Below are 19,750 nucleotides of genomic sequence, written 5' to 3'. Positions count from 1 at the left end.
TTCCTTAGCACATTCTTGGTTTATAAAGCCTGAGAACACCTCAGGAAAGTGGGAGAATGTTAATCTCCCTGCTTTCATACACTTAGAAACTGGGTCATGTTATTCATTCATTTCATAAAAAGATTTTCCTTCTCTTTTGTTCCACAATGATGTACATTTTTTTTGAATTGTCAGTCAAAACAGAATGTAAAGACCACATTGCAGGAAAAATGCTGTATAAATTAATTTTGTAAATTCTATCATATCTATGCAAACATAACAAAAAGTAAGTATCCAGGTGCGGATCGTTTAAACACAGCATGGTTCACAAACTGATAGATCAATCTCTCAGTTGCAGTCATCTTCAGTATATTGCTTTTGAAAGTTAAAATACAGGAGAATTTTTCTTACACTAGAAGTTAATCCCATTTCACTACAGAATGGACCAGAACTTGGAAGTATGGTAAGTTAAGATGTGCAAATAGGTGCTTTTAGCACCTTTTTGCAGCTCAAATTCCAGTGTTGCTCTGTGCCAGAGAGTATAACTCTTATCCAAGCCTGAGGGCTGCCATAGTCACAGGAATGAATATGCGTCAGCTGGGTATGAAATAGCTGGGAAATTCTTATCTTGGCTCCATAAATGCAAAGTTTGTTCCTCTGGATGGATTAATATGTACAGTTATTCTAGGTACTTAAACATTTCTTTCCATTATAACCTATGTTTTTCATCAATAAAATACTTATGTGGGTATGCAACCATTTCTACTGGCTTTACAAGAAGCCAGCAAAAGTGTAGCAGAGTTATTTTGGATAATCTGGTCTTATGTCAGGTTGTCCTTAACAAATACCATCACCATCCCACTTTAACAAAATTCAAGCCATGTATATAGCACCTTTTTTCCATTAAAAGGACTTCCTTAACAATACAGTTACTGTCAATGTTTTGTCAGGCTTAATTGCTGATTTAACATCAGCATGGCCAACTGATCATGTTAGTAAGATTTATGCATACCTTGAAGAAATTGTCTTCTGTGTTCTCACTAAAGAGGATCCGAGCACAGGTGCCAATACAACAGCTTGTGACTTCCCTGCTCCACAGACTCAGATTCAGAATATTGGCATATTAAAAGAATCCTAATGTGCACAGTAAAACTGTTATAACATTGAGTTATACACAACTATCCTCTTTGTTCTTCCCTCTTTCACAGAGATTGAGTGAATAGATCCGAGGTGCTGGAGCATCTAGCTACAGAAATGCCAAGGACAGAAAAAGCCAGATTTATTTTTTTTTTAAATATTTAGCTTTGAGAAATTCTATCATTTCAGAGTAAAAGATTAAAAAGGATATAAGCTAGTCGAGTTGATAAGATGCCTAATGGATACCTAATGGATATCCTAAGAGATAAACAGCTTTATTGTGTATTTATCTTGTAGAGCCTAAATTTTGTCCTTACTGTCTTCTCTTTCTGCATTTATCTTGGAGTTTCTTTACAGATCAAAATTTTATTGAAAGCTCCTTCAGAAGGCACAGTTCCATATCCTGCTGGGAACTTTTTTGGCATATCATTAAAACATGTTGATATACAAAGAATAGAGACAGGAACTGAACAAAATCAATGACATTCAGTCCAAGAGGAGCCAGAGAACAGTGCAGTTTCTAATATGTGAAAGAGGAATGACTTTGAGTGCCACAAGCCTTTCTCAATGGTGCTCCAGGAAAGGTATTTGAGCCCTGAAACAGTACTGCTTATGGTATAATGAACTGCAACTTGCTACTGAGAGAAAGAGAGTCACCAAGGGACAAAAAAATCTTGTCTTTTTATACCCAACCTCAAGGTTTTGAGCAAGCTGAAAGCTACATAACCACAGTTTACATTCTGTCATATGACACTATCATTAAAGTTGAGGCAGGTTAATTGAAATGGCAAGTCACTATATGGAGAAATCAAAGGCAACAATTAATGTGTCCTGAAGCAGCTGAGCATCAGAGAAAACTCTCTGGTAGTTGTTAGTTTATTGCTTTTTCACTCTCCTTTTGTTACAGGCACAGCTACCTTAGGCATCTCAGTGTATGACTGCCTGTTCTAACATTGCTTCTATCATCATAATTCAGAGTCCCATGAATGCATGGAACCATTGTTTGTGATGTACTGTAGACTTGTGAAATCCACATTTACGTGGCTCTGAGGGCTGAGTCAGAGGTAATGAGACAAGGCAGGTCCATTTTTACCAGTGTTCAGGGAGTGGAAGATTAATTAGTTGGAATAGCATCCCCTTGATTGTGACTCTAAAAGGCAAAATATGTTGAAATAAAGTATCTCAATTTTACCCTTTTTTCTCAGTGACGCTTGGTAAGTGCCCTAAGATGTGCATGGATGATGAGTGCTGTGTGGTCCCAGGCAATATGGCTGCACTCTTGCACCACTAGGATGTTGCTGACAGTCCTGCTCTTAAGCAAATAAGTATTATTTTCCTCAGTGATCAAATAAAACCACAATATACAGATTATGTAGGGTTATATTATGTGTTTTGAAGGGATCAGGGTTTAGACTTACCATTGTGACTTATAATGACCCATATAACTTGTGTTTTTTCTGCCATAGTAAAATGATAGCAGGGTGACACTGATGCCATGCTGACCATGCTATTCAAGTACCGCAAGTATCTTGCTTGTTTTCCCAGTGGATGCAAAATTTTTCCAGCTACTGTCTCATGAAGACTTGGTCAGCAGCTACACTTCAGATCCAAGCTTAGTAGTGAAATTCTTGCCTGGTATGCAGAAAACTCAGTCAATGTTGTGCTATTAATATTTATACTTTGGGTTTTCTCTCTCTTACTATTTTTCCACCTCTGTTAAAGACCTGTCTTTTCACTATGCCAAGTGCAGTTCTGCTTCTCAGTTTGCAGTGCCTTCACACACCCTGGGGACAGCACAGATAGTGCTAACTGACAGTAAGCTGAACACAGTAACCACTTAAGGAGCTGAGATTCAGGGGCATCCTTTGTTCAGTTAAGTATTTCCTCTTGTTGGAGCTCTGTTGAATTTCTGAAAACTTATTTGCTTTCTCATTATTTTTTAAATTCAATTCCATAGTCTGAAATTTTCTTTTTTTGGGAAGAGAAGGCTCTTCCCTATACTTCCTGGTGAGCTTTGGGGATTCTACCAGTTTGTTTACTGCTGGTAGGTAAAAGCAGACAGCTTCACTTCTGCTCTTCCTAATTAAAATATACAATGCTTTTTCATTTCTTTCACTGCTCCATAGATATCTCTTCAAATTTTATTGATTCACATTTTTCTTATTAAATTTGAATTGCTCGCATGTTTTTCTTAAAAAAAGAATCCAGCAAATCACAGAAATTTTTAGGTTGGAAAAGACCTCTAAGATCATCAAGTCCAACCATTAACCCAGAACTGCCAAGTCCACCACTGAACCATGTCCCTAGGTACCACATCTATACAAATTTTAAACACTTCTTGGGATAGGGACTCAATCACTTCCCTGAGCAGGCTATACCACTGCCTGATAATCCTTTCAGTGAAGCATTTTTTTCCTCATATCCAATCTAAACCTCCCTGGCACAACTTGAGGCCATTTTCTCTCCTCCTATCACTTGTTACATGGGAGAAAAGACCAGCCTCCACCTCACTACAATCTTCTTTGAGGTGGTCGTAGTGAGTGATATGTCTCCACTGAGACTCCTTTTCTCAGGTAAAACAAACCCAGCTCCCTCGACCACTCCTCATAAGACTTGTGCTCTAGATCCTTCACCAGTTTATTGCTACAGCACCTCACTGTTCTTCTTGTCATGGGGGGCCCAAAACTGGACACAGTATTTGAGGTGTGGCCTCACCAGTGCTGATCACTGCCCTGGGCCTGCTGGCCACACTATTGTTGATACTGATGTATATGTTTAAGGTTCTGTGAATTCCATTTGTGGAATGGTTGATTGTTTTTTCTGGAACAGAAGAGATTTTGGCAGGAGATAAAATGAGACTATTTATCACTTGTTCCTTCTGAAATCCTAAATTATGTGTACACTTAAATAAGCCATTAAACTCCTTTGGGACTGCAATAGTATAATTTATCTCTGCAAATTTCTACTCTGTGTTTCTAAAGCAGTTTGATATTCTAACTGTTGGTCTGCTGTAAACATTCATGTAAATACCTTGAATGCATTCTTATATGCAATTAGAATTTCAACAGATAGCTCTTAGGGTGTTTTCCTGTTTTGCTGAGCTTAACATTGTCCTTTGCTATATTAAAGGGTGATAACCCCCTCTAAAAAGTGTTGGCGTCCTCTACTGTTACTACACTCACAACAAACAGGAACGCTACTCGCATCCTGCCTGTTACATGGCATTGTCCAAAGAGTCTTGAAAGCAATCAAAAGTGCCAAAGCTGAACTGTTGCATGTTATCCCTCAGTATTCACATTCCATAGCATGTGGTAATCTTCAGAGATTTTATTTGTTCTAAAGTCTTTCCATTAAGATAAATCAATTTCGTATCTATGATCAATTCACAGTAAGTTTTTAAATTACTGGTGATAAGAACACACATATTTATTTTGCTTCTCTGGTGACTACTGCTCTGAAGTATTAAAAGAGTTTTCTACGCAAATTTATGTCTTTATCTTTTCAGTAGTCAAAGCCACTCATGTGGAATGCTTAAAAGAAAATTCACACAGTGGCATAGCATCTTTTATGAAATATTTTGCTCTTTCCTTGGCTTTTAGTACTCGATAGGGACTGATGGATTTACATGCCGAGAAGTAAGTTCAAGAAGCAATGTGGTGGATCTCTTGAGCTCTTGCCATGAAAAATCAGTAATTTTGAGCTCCCTATAACATCTTCTTTAGTAATGAACTGTTTCTGATTTTATCCACCACATCACAGACTCTGTGTTCTATGGAATTAAATATTTCAGCCCATTAGCTGACACCCCTGAGCAAGTCAAGATGCCAAAAGGCATGTGTAATCCTTGATTTCCTATCATCTATATCCCAAGATTATTGAATCAGCAAGTAGATGAACTTCAGTTTCTGGCATGATTCCAGATACTGTAATATCTGAGATAATTTGCAAGGCATTTGTACATTGAAAATTCTCTAAACAACTCCAAATTAGCTGAAGAACAGAAGGAAGAAAATCCATGAATTATTTACAAGAGAACACATGCTTCCTTCTATTCTTTTTTGCACATGACTTGTCAAACATATTTTTTTATATATTTGGAAGCTCTAAGAAAAATAGTATTGCTGCAAATGTACATACATCTAGATGTATATAGGCAGTCAGGTGCAATAAAGCAAAACCTCTGATAAGATGCATCACAGAGAGAATGTGCACATTATGATTACATGCTTAGTACTGATGTTTTTCTAATGCTACTTAGTCATGTGCCTGATCTGTGAGTGTATACTGAGGAAGCTGTACGTAAGTATAAAGACTTGCATGTAAGGGTATGGTCAACAAAGTGCTAACCATCATAATTTCTGAATATTAAAGATTTTTTTTCCTGTTTCCATTTTCCATTCCATTTTGTGAGGGAAAAACATGTGGTTTCTTTTCTCGTCTGGATAAGAGTTTTCGATAAGTGTTGAATAATCTGTTCCTTAGGGACTTAGGCCTAAAATTCAGTGCATTTTGACTAACATTTAAGCATTTAAAGGGATACTGTAAAAAACACCAAAGTTACAAATTCTCCTAAAGAACTGAAAGCATCACTTCCCCTTGCACAGACACTCCTGGCTTTTTTCCCCTGTTGTTGATGAACTTCATCTAAAAAGATGTATCTTAAAATGTGCCCACATAACACAATGCAGTACAGTGGTCACCTGAATTATCTGTGGGACAGTCAGCATGAAACTAGCCAGAACATGAGATCATACAGACAAACTGCCCTGCAGCCTTGAAGCAGTATCACTCCATGTCAGTTAGCTCTGTATCCCAGCAGGGTGTTCTTGAGGCCTATGTTACTAGTTAGAGTTCCCAAGCCAGTTCATTGGGCACCAATATAGATCCTCTGGTTGATGCTCAGCTCATGCTGTAAGTATTCCTGCTAAGTGTCTTTGAGAATTTTACTTTTAACCCTTCTGCTGCAGGTCAGGTTGCCTGTCTGTAAAACAGAAAAGGTAAAAATGCAATAGTACATCTTATCCTTTTGTTAACTATTCTATCATCTATTAAGGAAGAATTTATGTAACTAAAAAGCAATGTTAGAAACTACCCCCTAAAAAATTACATTGTAGCAAATTTCTCCACAGAAGCCCAAGACCTATCATCATCTTTCAGATTTGCCTTCAGCAAAGCATTTAGATTTTTCTGCTTCTTTTTTTTTGTTGTGTGTGCCAGTGATTATAATTATTCTAGTAATGACACTGTGTAAGTGACATCCTGGAGTTCTCAAAGCTTGCTGTCATAGCCAACAGCCCAACAGCTATCATAGCAAAAGTGCCACATGTTAGCTTTCCTAAGGGAAATGTCAGTCAAGTTTCCTTCTTGCACTTTACTGTTTCATATTAGGTATGTGCATGCACACGTGCACACACACTTCTGGGAACTGAAAAAACAAACCCTTTCTGTTAGGTGCCCCAGAAGAATTTCACAGCAAAATTCCAGCACAGATACCAAAACAAGTCCCCTATTTCCCTCTCTCTGATGGCCACCTACCCCATGTGTTTACTGTTGCTTGCATCTGGCTCAGGGAGATGCAGGTACCTGGTTATCAGTCCAAACCATACATGCTGCAGCTGCCATCTGGTTTGCTAAAACTTGGAGAGCTGTTTCCCATATATTGGTAAGCATTTGTTATGATAGAAGTGCTGACATAATTGCAACATGAAGCAAGTTAAAAGTGTCAATTTACATCAAGAACATGAGTCAAATGCTTTTGTAAAAAAAAAGAACAAAAAAATCTTTGTGATGCTTTGATTTTTTCCATCCTGTATTAAACAGAAACAGTAAGTGGTCCTTGGGAAAAGCAGATTTCAGATTCTGTTGCAGAGCAAAAATATTCTGTAATCTTTGCAGTTTCATAGAGTTTTGCAAAGTAAATATCAGAATAAAAAGTCATTAATTTTCATATTTCTGTGGATCACTATAAAGATAAAAAGTAATTACCACCCTTGTTCTGCAGAGGAGTTGGCAGAAATAATTATTTACTTTTTTAAAATAAGATTGTTTGTATGAAGTAATTGTTCTGCAGCAACCTGCTTCTGCATAAAAATAATTACCATCATATTAAAGTCTGAATAATTTCTATATTAAGTAAATAACCCAATGCTAGGAAAATTTTTTAGAATTGTTCCATATTTGTGTAGAAAATTAGGATTGTTTTTAGTTTATCTACATCTTAGATGAATGTTAACGCTTTATGATCATACCTTTCACTAGCTACTGAAGAAAATCGTTATGTATTTTTACACTACTACATTTTTATGGAACACCTCCCACATAAAGGTTTTATGAATATTTATTCATTTATTCATGACTTAGCAAATCTAGAAACAAATGGTTAAAGCAAACCTATATGGAGTTTATGTGGCTGTTCATTTGGAGGGGAAATATTGGCAGCTGTAAGAGAACTTGAGCAAGTACTAAAAAATTTACTTCAAGATGTCTCAGGTTAAATACAGAAGAGACTGCCATATATTAGAAATGGTATAAGTGGCTTCTACAAAAAATAAGCAAGAAGATTTAAACTGAGAATAGTTTCTACATCCTCTGACTCAGTTTTGTATACCTTGAATGAAACCAGTTAGAATTTTATTTCTCCTGTCTTCCTGAACGACTTAACAAAGTAGAAGAAAGGAGAAGTGTATATTAACTGAGAAAAGAAGGAAGGTAAAGATTTACCAGTGAAGGCCACCTGCCGTCATGATGCAGAGCATGAACTTAATGGGTGTTTCAATGTTCAGTGCTTCAATAAATGACATACCACTCCTTGCTCGCTTTTCTTATATTTTATCCTAATCTACATTGCTAGATTGCCAAGTTTTCCACCTGTGCTTTCAAACAGATCATATTTATTTCAGTTTCAGAACTACAGGTGAGGCAATGATGAAAGTAAAATTCCTGTGAGAAAATGCAACACTGTTGTGTTGCTTCTGGAGGAGTGTGCAGCTTTCCTCAATTCAAAATAATATTCAGCTTCGAAGTAGAGCAAGGAGTTTCATAAGATCAAAACCGTACTAGTTTGCATAAGCTATATATGTGTCACAGTTCAAGCCCAGCTGGCAACAAAGCCCCACACAGCCACTCACTCACTCTCCACCAGTAGGATCTAGGAGAGAATCAGAAAGGTAAACACTAGAGAAATTGTGGGTTGAGATAAAGACAGTTTATTAGGGAAAGCAAAAGTCATGCACACAAAGAAAGCGAAACAAGGAATTAATTCACTGCTTCCCATGAGCAGGCAGGTGTTCGGTCATCTTCAGGAGAGCCAGGCCCCATCACCAGCGTTCCGTCATGCATAAAGTTTACTTGGGAAGACAAACAGCATCACTCCAAATGTCTCCTTCCTTCCTTGTCCCCAGCTTTTTATACTGAGCATTATGTCACATGGTCTGGAATATTTCTTTGGTCAGTTGGGGTCAGCATTCCTGGCTGTGTCTCCTCCTAGTCTCCCATGCACTTCCAGCCTCCTTGCCAGTGTGGCAGTACAAAAAGCAGGAAAAGCCTTGGCTCTGTGTAAGCACTGCTGAGCAATAACAAAAACCTCTCTATATTATCATCCCTGTGTTCAGCACAAATCCAAAACATATCTCCACATTAGCCATGGTGAAAAAAGTCAACTCTACCTCAGTCAAAACCAGAACAATATGCTTACCTTGGCCATGTGAATGAGAGTCATTCTAAGAATAAAATTAAGTAGAGGTATTGTGTCTACATCATAGAATCTGTTGAGGAAACTTCCCTGTCTGACCATTTGGGAGCACTCTGGCAGTCACATTCCCACCATTAGGGAATTTCAATGCTGAGACTGAAGCCCCTTCACAGTGGGTGGGTCCGGTGACAAAACTGGTGCCCTGTTTGATTCCCTGCACACCCCACTCTCACACAGTCATGGTATCCTCATCAGCTTGACTCTGGGTTTCCTATAGCAGAGTCTCAGACATCTCATTCCTTAAAGCAATTTAATCACAGTGTAGTACCACGGATCACATAACAAGGGCAGAGTTTTTTCTAGCTTTTTTTCCATATGGGATCACTGAATATGAACACATGAACACACAGGATGCTATTTTTTTTTAATTTTCTGCAAGTCCGAATCATTCTTCCAACTTAAAATTAACAAAAAATTCAATGAATTCTGGAAGTGTCAAAATAATACATTTGAAATAATGTCTGAAAATATTAGCTTTGGGATGATCAAGGAAGAAATAGATGAAAGAAATGTGTTATGATTTCTCATGTCGTAGTTTTTTTTTAAAACATCAGTATTGTAAAACTAGTGTAGCAAACATAAGTATTAGACCCTAAGCTTGTAAACCTCATCCCTTTCGTCTTACACTGGTTTATGTATCATATTGTGGTTTTGATATTTCAGTGAATGTTACATGAGCTTTAAAAACTTTTGAGTTATAAAAAAATGCAGGAGACAAACACTTCTCATTTAACTGTATGAATATTGAATGTCAATCATGGCTTCCCCCAGATAAGCCCACATGCTGCTTGTTTATCTGTGACTTTCCAAATACTAAAAATGTACCGTGAAGTAAAGCTTTATCTTCTATGTTCATTTATTAAATTAGTTCATAGCATCTGTATTTATCTTTGATGTTTTAAATGCAGTCAGATGAAGTTACCAGTTCAGTAAGTTTATCCAGAAGCAAGTTTTTACTGGAATAAACATGGAATGAGATAATATGGAAAAGAAACATGTACTGGTGGTTCTTTTGTTTAGTTGTTTGTTTTGGGTGTGGGGTTTTTTTGTTTGTTTGTTTGTTTTTAGTTGGTTGGGAGGTTTCTTGTTCGGTTGTTTGTTTTTGTGGAGACCAGAAACCTTAATATTCTATTTTAGTTTAAAATATTTTCTAATCTAATGACTATGACAGAAAACTTTTGAATTCTACAGTTATACCTGTACTGTTATCTGATTTGTTCTTTAAACTGCAGGAATCTTACACTGTCTGTGTCAGCCCCACTGAAGTCTGTCTCAGTTGCCTAAAAAAAGCCTTTTTGGGTTTTATGCAATGAATAATTGCCAAAAGTAAGAACAGACCATTTATATGAGCATATTTTTATAAGAACAACCATATACAAACCATTTACATTACAAAGCACTGGTATTACAACATATACCTAAAAAATTGAACCTATTTCCAAAATCTGACCCTCTTGGGCAAATTTACCCATTCAACCAATCTTTTTGTGAATTTTGAGGTGGGTCAACATTTCTTTATAAAGATTTTGTTTCCCCTCAAACAAAAGTACAAATATCAAGTGTATGCAAAATTTTAGCTTTTTTCAGAAGTCATTAGTGCCTGAAAATGAACATACAGACTGATACACAACAGTGAATATATATTTATAGGGGGAGAAAGGGATGGCAGCTTTCAATTCTACTACCCACGCTCTTAGCACTGGCTCTCTAAAAGAGTCTGGGCAGCTTCTCAGGCTAATATCAGGTCTTGATGATGGGTAGAGACTCACTTCTTTTCAGAGCACTACATTAGCCTGACTTATAAAACATTGACCAAATAGTTGATAAAAAATCCTGTTTCTTTTGCATGCAAAGTTTCTCAAATGCTTGTACATTCTTCTTTTGCAGGCAAAATCTAATCCAAAACCAAGTTGAAGGGTTTTAGCTCTGTAAAGCGTATACAATAGAATCATGTTGATCATGGTACAGACACTGATGTAGTTAAGCATTATGCAAATTTGTGACTGCTATCACATGGTTCACACAGATATTTTCAGACATTAATGAACAACTAGGCACCTTATTTGTGCAACTGCTAATTAGCTAGGATTGTCTGTCTGTCTTCTATTGGAAGATACTAAACAAGAGAGTATTAAGTGTGCCTGCTGTCTGCTTTATCTTTCTCCAGGAGTTGGTTTGGGTTTTTTTCTTGTCAATTTTGACAAAAATGCAAGAATTCTGATATTTTCATCCTTTTGGAAGTACATTTTACTCAGCTCTTTCCCAGGTGATTTCACATCTACCCACTTGAAATGTTCTGTATGGTAATACAGACTGCTGCTTGTGTATTTACCATGGCACTGTTAAGTGCAGTGTCTGTCATCTGGCTTTTTCTCTGCATTTTGCTAACAGTAGTCTTTTGAAATAGTGTCTGAAATTAACCTCTGTGTGTGGTGGAGATTTTTGTTTTTGTTTTGGCCCTTCCGTTCATTGCAGACCTTCTGCATTTTTAAGTGAAGCACTTGATTGATCACTTGTTTGTTTATTTGCTGATCTAACAGGGCTAACAGCTTCCTAAAAATTGGATATTGTACTTTCCCATTTGGTGTATTATTCTGTATCACTTACTATTTGTCAGGTAATTAACTTCTAATTACATTGTTTAAAGCAAAAGACCTTGTTGTTTTTTCACTATTTTGTCAGCTCTATTAATTTGAAATAAAATCTTAAAATACCACTGTATAATACTTAACACATTTTTTCTGCTTGAGCACTTGAAAAGTTAGAAGGAAGGTCATCTTCATGGAATTAAAAAGAAAGCAAAACTTGGATTAAATTAAAACATGCCTTGCACCCTAGTCCTCATGGAAGGGGAAATTGGGTGTCTGGTCTCCAGCCAGGTAGCAGGAATTTCACTAAAGATCTAAACAGATAAAATAATTTCAGAAAAGTTACCAGATCAGTTACAACAGCGTGTTTACCATTGTTTCTTATGTCTAAGAACAAACTGGTAGCTGAAACATATGCAAGTCCAGCATTGACAAATGCTTACAGGTCAAAACTACTAAAACCTCTCTCTTTTTTTCTGAAACCTGATGATAATAGTAAAAAATCCCATTACAGACCTGTCAGTCATAATAAGATGCATTATGCTGAAACGATGTAAAAACATGAATAAACCCCCTCAATAATAGCTACAAAAAATGAAAGTATCTTCTGCCCACATAGAAGCCCTTTCTGTGTCACCCATGTCATTGCTAATGAAAACAGATTTAAGAGGTGGGATATTTATTACGGAAGCAAGTTAAAAAAAAGACTTGTCAGTTTGATGGAAGATGTTATTTCTGAAACAAAACCAGAACATGATATAAATTGCAAGTAAGACTAATTCAGGAAGGGTCAACCTTACATGAGTAATATGTATATTGTATATGTATAATAGTTATTTTTGTTCTAGTTCTTGTAAATAACTTGTTATCATTCTGGACTAAAAGATAACAGAAGATTGAACCCAAAGAAATGTGGAATATGTCTTGTACAATTCTTACAAAATACCACTTGCCATGAGTGAGAAATTAAATTGTTCCGTACAGCTTAACTGATATAATCTTGGAAGAAAAAGATTTTTTCCTATGTGAAAGTACTGTTGGGTTTATCCTAGCTTTACCACAGAAGGGCAAGTCATTCAGTCATTTGCTGGAGTGTTTGAACATTAGTTGTCTATTGCCTCTGATGTACGAAAGAGAGGTCAAGCTGGTCCTAAGTCTTGACTTTTGTGGTCTCTAGTAGTACTTAGATGGATTCTCAGACTTCTTCGAAAAAAATGCATAACTCTGCAATGCAGATGAGAACCAACTGTTTTAGAACCAATTTCCAGTTGGATGCAAGTCTGATATAATGATTCTTTGCTCGTTTACAAGTTTATAGAGAACCTGCACCCTGATTAAAAATCTGAAGCCCTGCTGAGTAAATCTATGGATTTTATCACAAGGCTCTCCTCTATATATGCTCTAGATCTAATGGATTATCAAAATCAATCATATAGTCTTTGCCAGTATGAAAGAACTGTGTACAGAGAATAAAAGAAAGAAGAGAACCTATTGTTAACAGAACTCAGTTTAGAATGTATTTCAACGTAGCTGGGGAGAGTATTCACATGTTAATGAAAAAACTTATGAAGGCAGAGCATGCAGATGACTGACTGACATAAAGATACATCTCTGCTATTTTTTTCCTGCTAATCAATCAGGAGAAATATATGTAGAATTCAAAGTTTTACTACAGTCATAAAAATGTAGTATATAATTTTCCAGACATTTCCTATCATTTTAAAAAGAAAAAAACCCCTAACAATCTAAATTGTTTTCTTTAAATGTAAACTATGAAAGGCACCTAAACTAACACGAAACTGTCAGTGTAAATAACCAGAAATAAACTTCAGTTAGGCATACCTGCGACTTGCTATGGAAGGTTTAGTTTTATATGTTTCAAAAACCAATAAAATCTTTACTGGGAAAAAAAAATCTGTTTTTAAAATATGTACATTCAGCGTGTGTTTAATTATATTAATTACAAATGATCTTTCAGTAATTCTGCTAAAAAAAGCCACCATAAAATACAGATAAACCAAATAAAAGACAGTAGTTCTGAAAGTCAATAAAAACTTCAAGGCAGTTGGCACAAGTACTTCAGTATAAAAGGAATGCCACTAGATGACAGCAAGTTTTGTTCGGACAAATTCTGTTGTTTATCTTGAAAAAAAACCATAATATTACTTTCCAAAGTTGTTATTCATCAGATCAAAACCAACAATATTTTATGTTTTCAATGGGAATCTGGAGAACTCGTGGGACATGATCCACAGTTGTTAAAAATCAGAGTAGTCAGACATTAACTTTCAGCTTTAAATTAGAGAAGTAAGTCTTTTGTTCACTTTGCACAGTCATGTAATGTTAACTGAAAATTTTAGGACCTGCTTCTATTTTGTATTTGTATATTTAGTATTGATTAACTCTGGCATAGAGCCTTAGCAGGTGTCATTAAAATTCTTTTCTGCACAGGAAATGAAGAGGAGGTCTGTGCAAATCATATTCCACCGACAATATACAAATATATTATATATGTTGTGTCTTTAAAAAAAAAATAAAAAAAAAATCTGTTTGTTGTATTCATGATTGACCCAGCAATTTCAACAAGAACTAATATGAGCAGGTGACAATTAGAAAATGAAAAACACCAAGACTAAAATGTTATCTGAATATAGGAAAAAAACCTGGGCTAATTTTTGAAAAAATACTTTCCAGGAGCCAACTCCAGGGGCTGTGAGCAGAGTGTCAGTTACAGCCAAGCAAACACAAATAGTGTGCTAAGTAGAGATACAAATCTTGACAGTCAGAAGGAATGACAAAAATAATTTACTAAAATAACAATAATGTTTCCTGAGCACAATCCCACAAAAATAGTTGTATTTCTAACTTCTATCTATTTTAAAATTAACAGAAGCATCACAAACATGTTGGACTTAATCTTTCTCCCAGTGTTAGGGATTCATACCATCACACAGCTTACCTATGAACAGGCGTGGGCTGAGGAGCAAACCTACTTCGAATTTTTTCTGTCATTAAATATGTGAGGCAATCTTAAGTGAAATTAAAACAGCAGGAGTACAAATATGTCTCTGACCAGTCTCGCATGACCTGAAGTGAGAGGAGGGGACACCGTTTCATCACATAACCAATCAAAGGGGTCAGCAGGCCCTCCCTCCCCAAGTCTCCACTCTGGTACTTCCCCTATGCAAAACTCCCTGTGGTCAGGGAGACATTAAGGGGTGAGCAACTAGATATCCAGTAATCAAATAAATATCTAGATAAATCAGAGAATTTTTTTTAAAGATAAAAACATGTGACGGGATAGGGCTAGGCAGCTTGTTGAAGGAAGAAGAGCAGGTAAGGGAATTATGGGTAAGTCAGATGGGAGAAGGAATGGACTTTCTGATAAATATTCCACATAAGGAATGCCTAGCAGGTAAAGGTTGCCACATATATAGATCTACATTTCTTTATTTTAAAATATCCTATTGAGGAGGCTTGTGTTCTATGAGTTATACTTAAAAGATATTTGAAAACCTTTGCTCCTGGATGTTAAAGATTAACAAATAACTTGAGACAAGGTTATAACCTTTTTCTCCTCTGCACTTCATTTATTCTGTTTGGGGTTTTTTATTAGATGATTACTACCACAAAAATAAAATAACATCAATAATTAAGAAAGACCTGTGATATTTGTGAGTTTTAACTCAGTGAATAGTAGAAACATAGCAACTAAATTCAAAGACAATACTAATACAGGGGAAATCTGTGTCCATTCCCCACAGAAGCAGCAATTCTGACCTCTCAAAAAACCTGTGCAATTGAAATCCACTTTTCATGAGGATTTTGTGTAGTAAAAAAAAATGCTACATGGAGTGTTGGTTGATCTGGATTGAGTTTTGTCAAATGTATAATTTCCTTGGATGAATGGCAGTGAGAGATCAATGTACAAGGTGCATTGGGTTGAATATGATGAATATGCCAACTTTAAATCAAAATGGAAGGCTGAAGCCTGGATTATGCTGTCACCTTAATGTTTTTCGCAAGATGAGGTAAGAGCATAAGCCTCATATCTCAGGTTAAAACTCTTTTTGGAGAACCTGTCTCTGACTTTCATAGGTAGGATATACTGATTCTAATAGCTATGTCAATTGCTAGAGCTCAAAATCCTTAGCTCACCTTTTCATTTTAAATATATAAACTTGTCCATTTTAACAAAGATTTTGTAAAGAAAACAGCATTCTGGCAATGTAAAGTATTTCTATCTTTCAAGAACCAAAAGTTCTCAATTTTATTCTACCTGACAATTTGACATGAATAGGATGAAGATGTTACATAAGGTGATACAAAGAGTGATGAATTGTCTCCTACTTCTGGGTAGAAATCAATCATCATCACTAAATATTATACATCAATTAATTTCAGACACACATGCTGCATGCTATGAATGAGTTCTCATTTAAAGAGATTTGATAGTCTGTGTTTATATTAAAAAGGAGAGTGTTTAATGTTGTTTGTGTTCCATCAATGCTGGCTTGGTGGATCAGAATTATTGCTCTCATTCATAAATCAACATCAGGTCAGCATTAATTTAAAATAAGGGTTATATTATAGAGGATTGACTTTTTCCAGAAATGCACCTGAAGGGCAGGGCCCTGAGCATATCCACCTTCTCCCAAGGTCCTGGCAGCAGGGAGGTCCAGAGGCCCAGAGCTGCTCCCTTCCTGCTGGTGGTCTTGGGGTGAGGTTCCACAACAGCACTGTGAGGAGGCCTGGGACAGGGCTGACCCCCATCCCTTGGAAGCTGACCTAGGGTGAGGGTGTAGCATTAAATCCCTCTGGAACTCCCGTTCCTGCTGCCTCACAGCTGGGCCACTGCAGGGTCCTGGCTCCTGGTCTGGACCCTTAATATATCTGAGATTTTCATTATCTTTTAAGATTAAGAGCAACAGAACTGCTCCCAAAATATATGAGGATTCTTCTTTGGTAGATGAAAGAAATTAAGAAAGAGCCTTTGTTCTCTCTCCCAAATACGTATTTTGATAACAGGTTTAAGTGTCTCTAGACTTTTTACAACTCCTAGGTTTACTTAGACATACAGATACATTGCAAAAAGGGTTTTAAAGCATTCACTTCATACTCCTGATGTCTGTCTGTACATATAATGTGCATCAGGCTTCTTCATTTTGTCATCTCAGTTTTAATCCCAGTGCGGCAATGAAAGTGGTGTGGGAAAATACTTTAGGATATGCGAATAGTTCTGAAAAGAAACCTAAAAACACCTGGCTGTTTTTTTCTATTGGAACTGGTCAGGGCTAGTTGACCCACCAACTGTATGGCTATGAATCCCACGAACATGTCTGGAAATCCCAGATCAGCAGCTAAGAGAGGTCCTAATCTCCTGCCACAAACTGGGACTGAAAATTCCAAAGATGAGAAATGTAAAGAGACTTAGCTCCAAACCTGTGCCTTGAATTTGATCAAGCAGTGGGAAGGGAGCAGCAGCTATTAGGAACCATTCTACAGCTATTCCTAACATGCATTGTGCAGCACTGTAAGCCATTATAGAAGTACAAGTATTAATTTCAGGTGTAGCTTGGGCAACTCAAAATTACATTTGTCATGATACATAAAAGGGGAAGGGAGAACTGAGATCTAACATAGCTGCAGTTTAAAAAGCAGATATGTTCCAGGAGATTTTTGCCATATGAGTATTACGTTGACTTCTGTTTCCAAAAATGCCCTGTGTTTTCTTACTGACAAAGTCTATGCTAGCTGTCTTATATATGCACAGAAGCCAAGCACTGAAATATTATGAATTCAGAGATGGTTTACCCACACTGCCATCTACAGAATGTTACACAGATCAGCAAATGATGACAGATGTTATGCTAACAGGTGCTTCTTTTTTATTTTCTCTTTCTCTTTTTTTTTTTTTAAGTGCATATAGCTCACTCACATAAGTATTTGCTTTTTACTTGGATTTACAATGGTGCACTACAATGCTGTACTGTGAACACCTTTACAGGTGTTCCTGTCTAACACTTCTACAGCTCGTTTCATCTTATTAAAGTCTATTTTGTGGCTGGTGTGCATTTTACTGCAATTTTCTCAGTTTACTTGTGTTACATCAGGTCATAGTGTGCTACCTTAACACATACTCTGTGAGGTCTGTTCCACAGTACTGTAGTTCAGTGCACAGCTCCAGGGTTCACTGGAGCTCACTCACTGCTGCCTATCTGGTTAGTTATTCTGTAAAGATCCCAAGGAACCTTGTTTTGGTTTAATTGTGATAATTCCGTACTGACATACGTAGCCAGTTTACCGAGCAGATGAGAAACTCCAGTATCCAGCTAAGTGCCTTTTTAGTGTTTGGCCAGTAGTCACAGCTCTGCTGCATTCAGGACCCAGGCAACATTTAGAGTAGAAGAAAAAGCTTCAAGCTGTTTTATTCAAAGTACTGCACTAGGGAAGGAATAGCAAAGCGTGCAATCTCATCAGCAAGACTTGGCAGTTATATGAGAGATAAAGGAGGCTGAAAAGCATTGTGTGTGTTCAAGAATTCTCTAAATATACTATAAAAATACACCATTTGTCATTCTTAATGATTCTCTGCTGCCACTTACTGTGATTGGAGTTCCATCTACAGTTTTTTTCATTTGAAAGCATTTCAGTCTTGGAACAAATTGAGTAGATCACAGAGAGTTCACATTTCAAAGTGCTGAACAGAAACTTTCCTGCTTTGGATGGTTTTTGTAATTCACTTCTGCCAAGATTTTTTCCCAGGCACATAATATGCTGTATTGCTGGTATACAGAACTTCAACTTCTGTAAACAAACGAGCCACAGGAGGAACTGCTATATTCTCCTGTTTGAATGATTCATGCACATACAGCAGTAGGAAATAACATACTATACAAAATTGTACAGAAGTAGCCAGTGTTGCTGGCAGAACAATGGGACGGGATGCCTAGCACTGAAAGATAATGAGATTTCCTATGAGCTGAATATGTATAGTAAGTCCTTGGGATTCAGCCAAAGCATGAAAAATAGACAGCGCATTATGAGAAGAAAGAAAGATGAAGATAAACTTTTAAGATCATTCTTCAAAAAAGTGCTTAATTTTGAGCATTTGCAATACGTCCTCCAGAGAATTGTTCAAACATTGTTCTTCATATTCAGAAAGTATTACCTCAATCCTGATCCACCACTCTGCCCTGATCTTTTCAAAGGCTGCAAAATTTCTTTCTATCCCTCAAGAATAAATAAAAGGAATGAAAATAAAATCTTCCCTGACTTTATTACAGTTCTTATATACTTTACCAGCAGTCATCTTTGGAAGCATATATTATTAGTCTCTTTCTTTAGAAATGAGGGAAGTTGTTCTCATGATGACTTTTGTATTTTGTCTTGCAAAGAATGTCAGCCTTCAAAGATTCTAACAAACCAGCTTTTTAGAGGGATTTATAAGAAAACTCACTGCACTCAACAGACTTCAGAGGGGCCTCACGTGGACCAAGGCCAATAGTTGATCTGCTGTGAATGGCTGAGAGTGACTGGGAAACAGGAACTTGTTTGAACAGTCAATCAAAAGTTAAATCAAATTATTTTTAATTAAATGTGAAATAATGAAACAAATTTTTCTGTTCCCTATTTTTTCTCTCTCTTTAAAAGAAATAGTGCAGGAGTAAACTTTGAGAAGAAAGTGTTCTTCTCATGCTTTAAGCAGCTGGAGCACCTGTATCTACCTCCCAATGTTTGCATCACAGTCATGCTTGTAGCTACATCTAACAGGACTGTGGAAAGATTCATGGGTTAAATTGTCTAAGTACTCTAATTTTACCAGCTGAAGTTTAGGGAAAAGAAAAAGAATAATTTATTTATCCAAATACTAATTCATCATAAAGAGATCTTTCAAGTGGAAAACTGCTAGGAATAATCTATGTTATTTCTATAATTTTTTTTTAAATATTCAAAAACAACTTTTTAAAAACTTAGGTTTTGGCCAACCCATAGAATCACAGAATATCCTGAATGGAAAGGGATCATCGAGTCCAGCTCTTAAGTTTGGTAGTTTTAAAGTAAATGAAAGTGAAATATTTTATCAACTATACTGAACCAAATTCAGCTTGGGCCTTTCCAGAAGGAATTTCTGTTACTATTTTATTTATATTTATTTATATATATTTGAAAATAAAAAGTCAAAATATTCATATTTTGCAAGCAGCAGAGGAATCATAATATTAGAGTGCTCCTACAAAGTCACATGAGAAAATTTGGATCCTCTGTAAAGGCAGTGAAGCCCTGAGATGAAATG

This window comes from Pseudopipra pipra, chromosome 6, assembly GCF_036250125.1.
Source record: "Pseudopipra pipra isolate bDixPip1 chromosome 6, bDixPip1.hap1, whole genome shotgun sequence".
Taxonomy (NCBI): domain Eukaryota; kingdom Metazoa; phylum Chordata; class Aves; order Passeriformes; family Pipridae; genus Pseudopipra; species Pseudopipra pipra.
The sequence above is the reverse complement of the archived record's forward strand: the minus strand, read 5'-3'. Positions refer to the sequence as shown.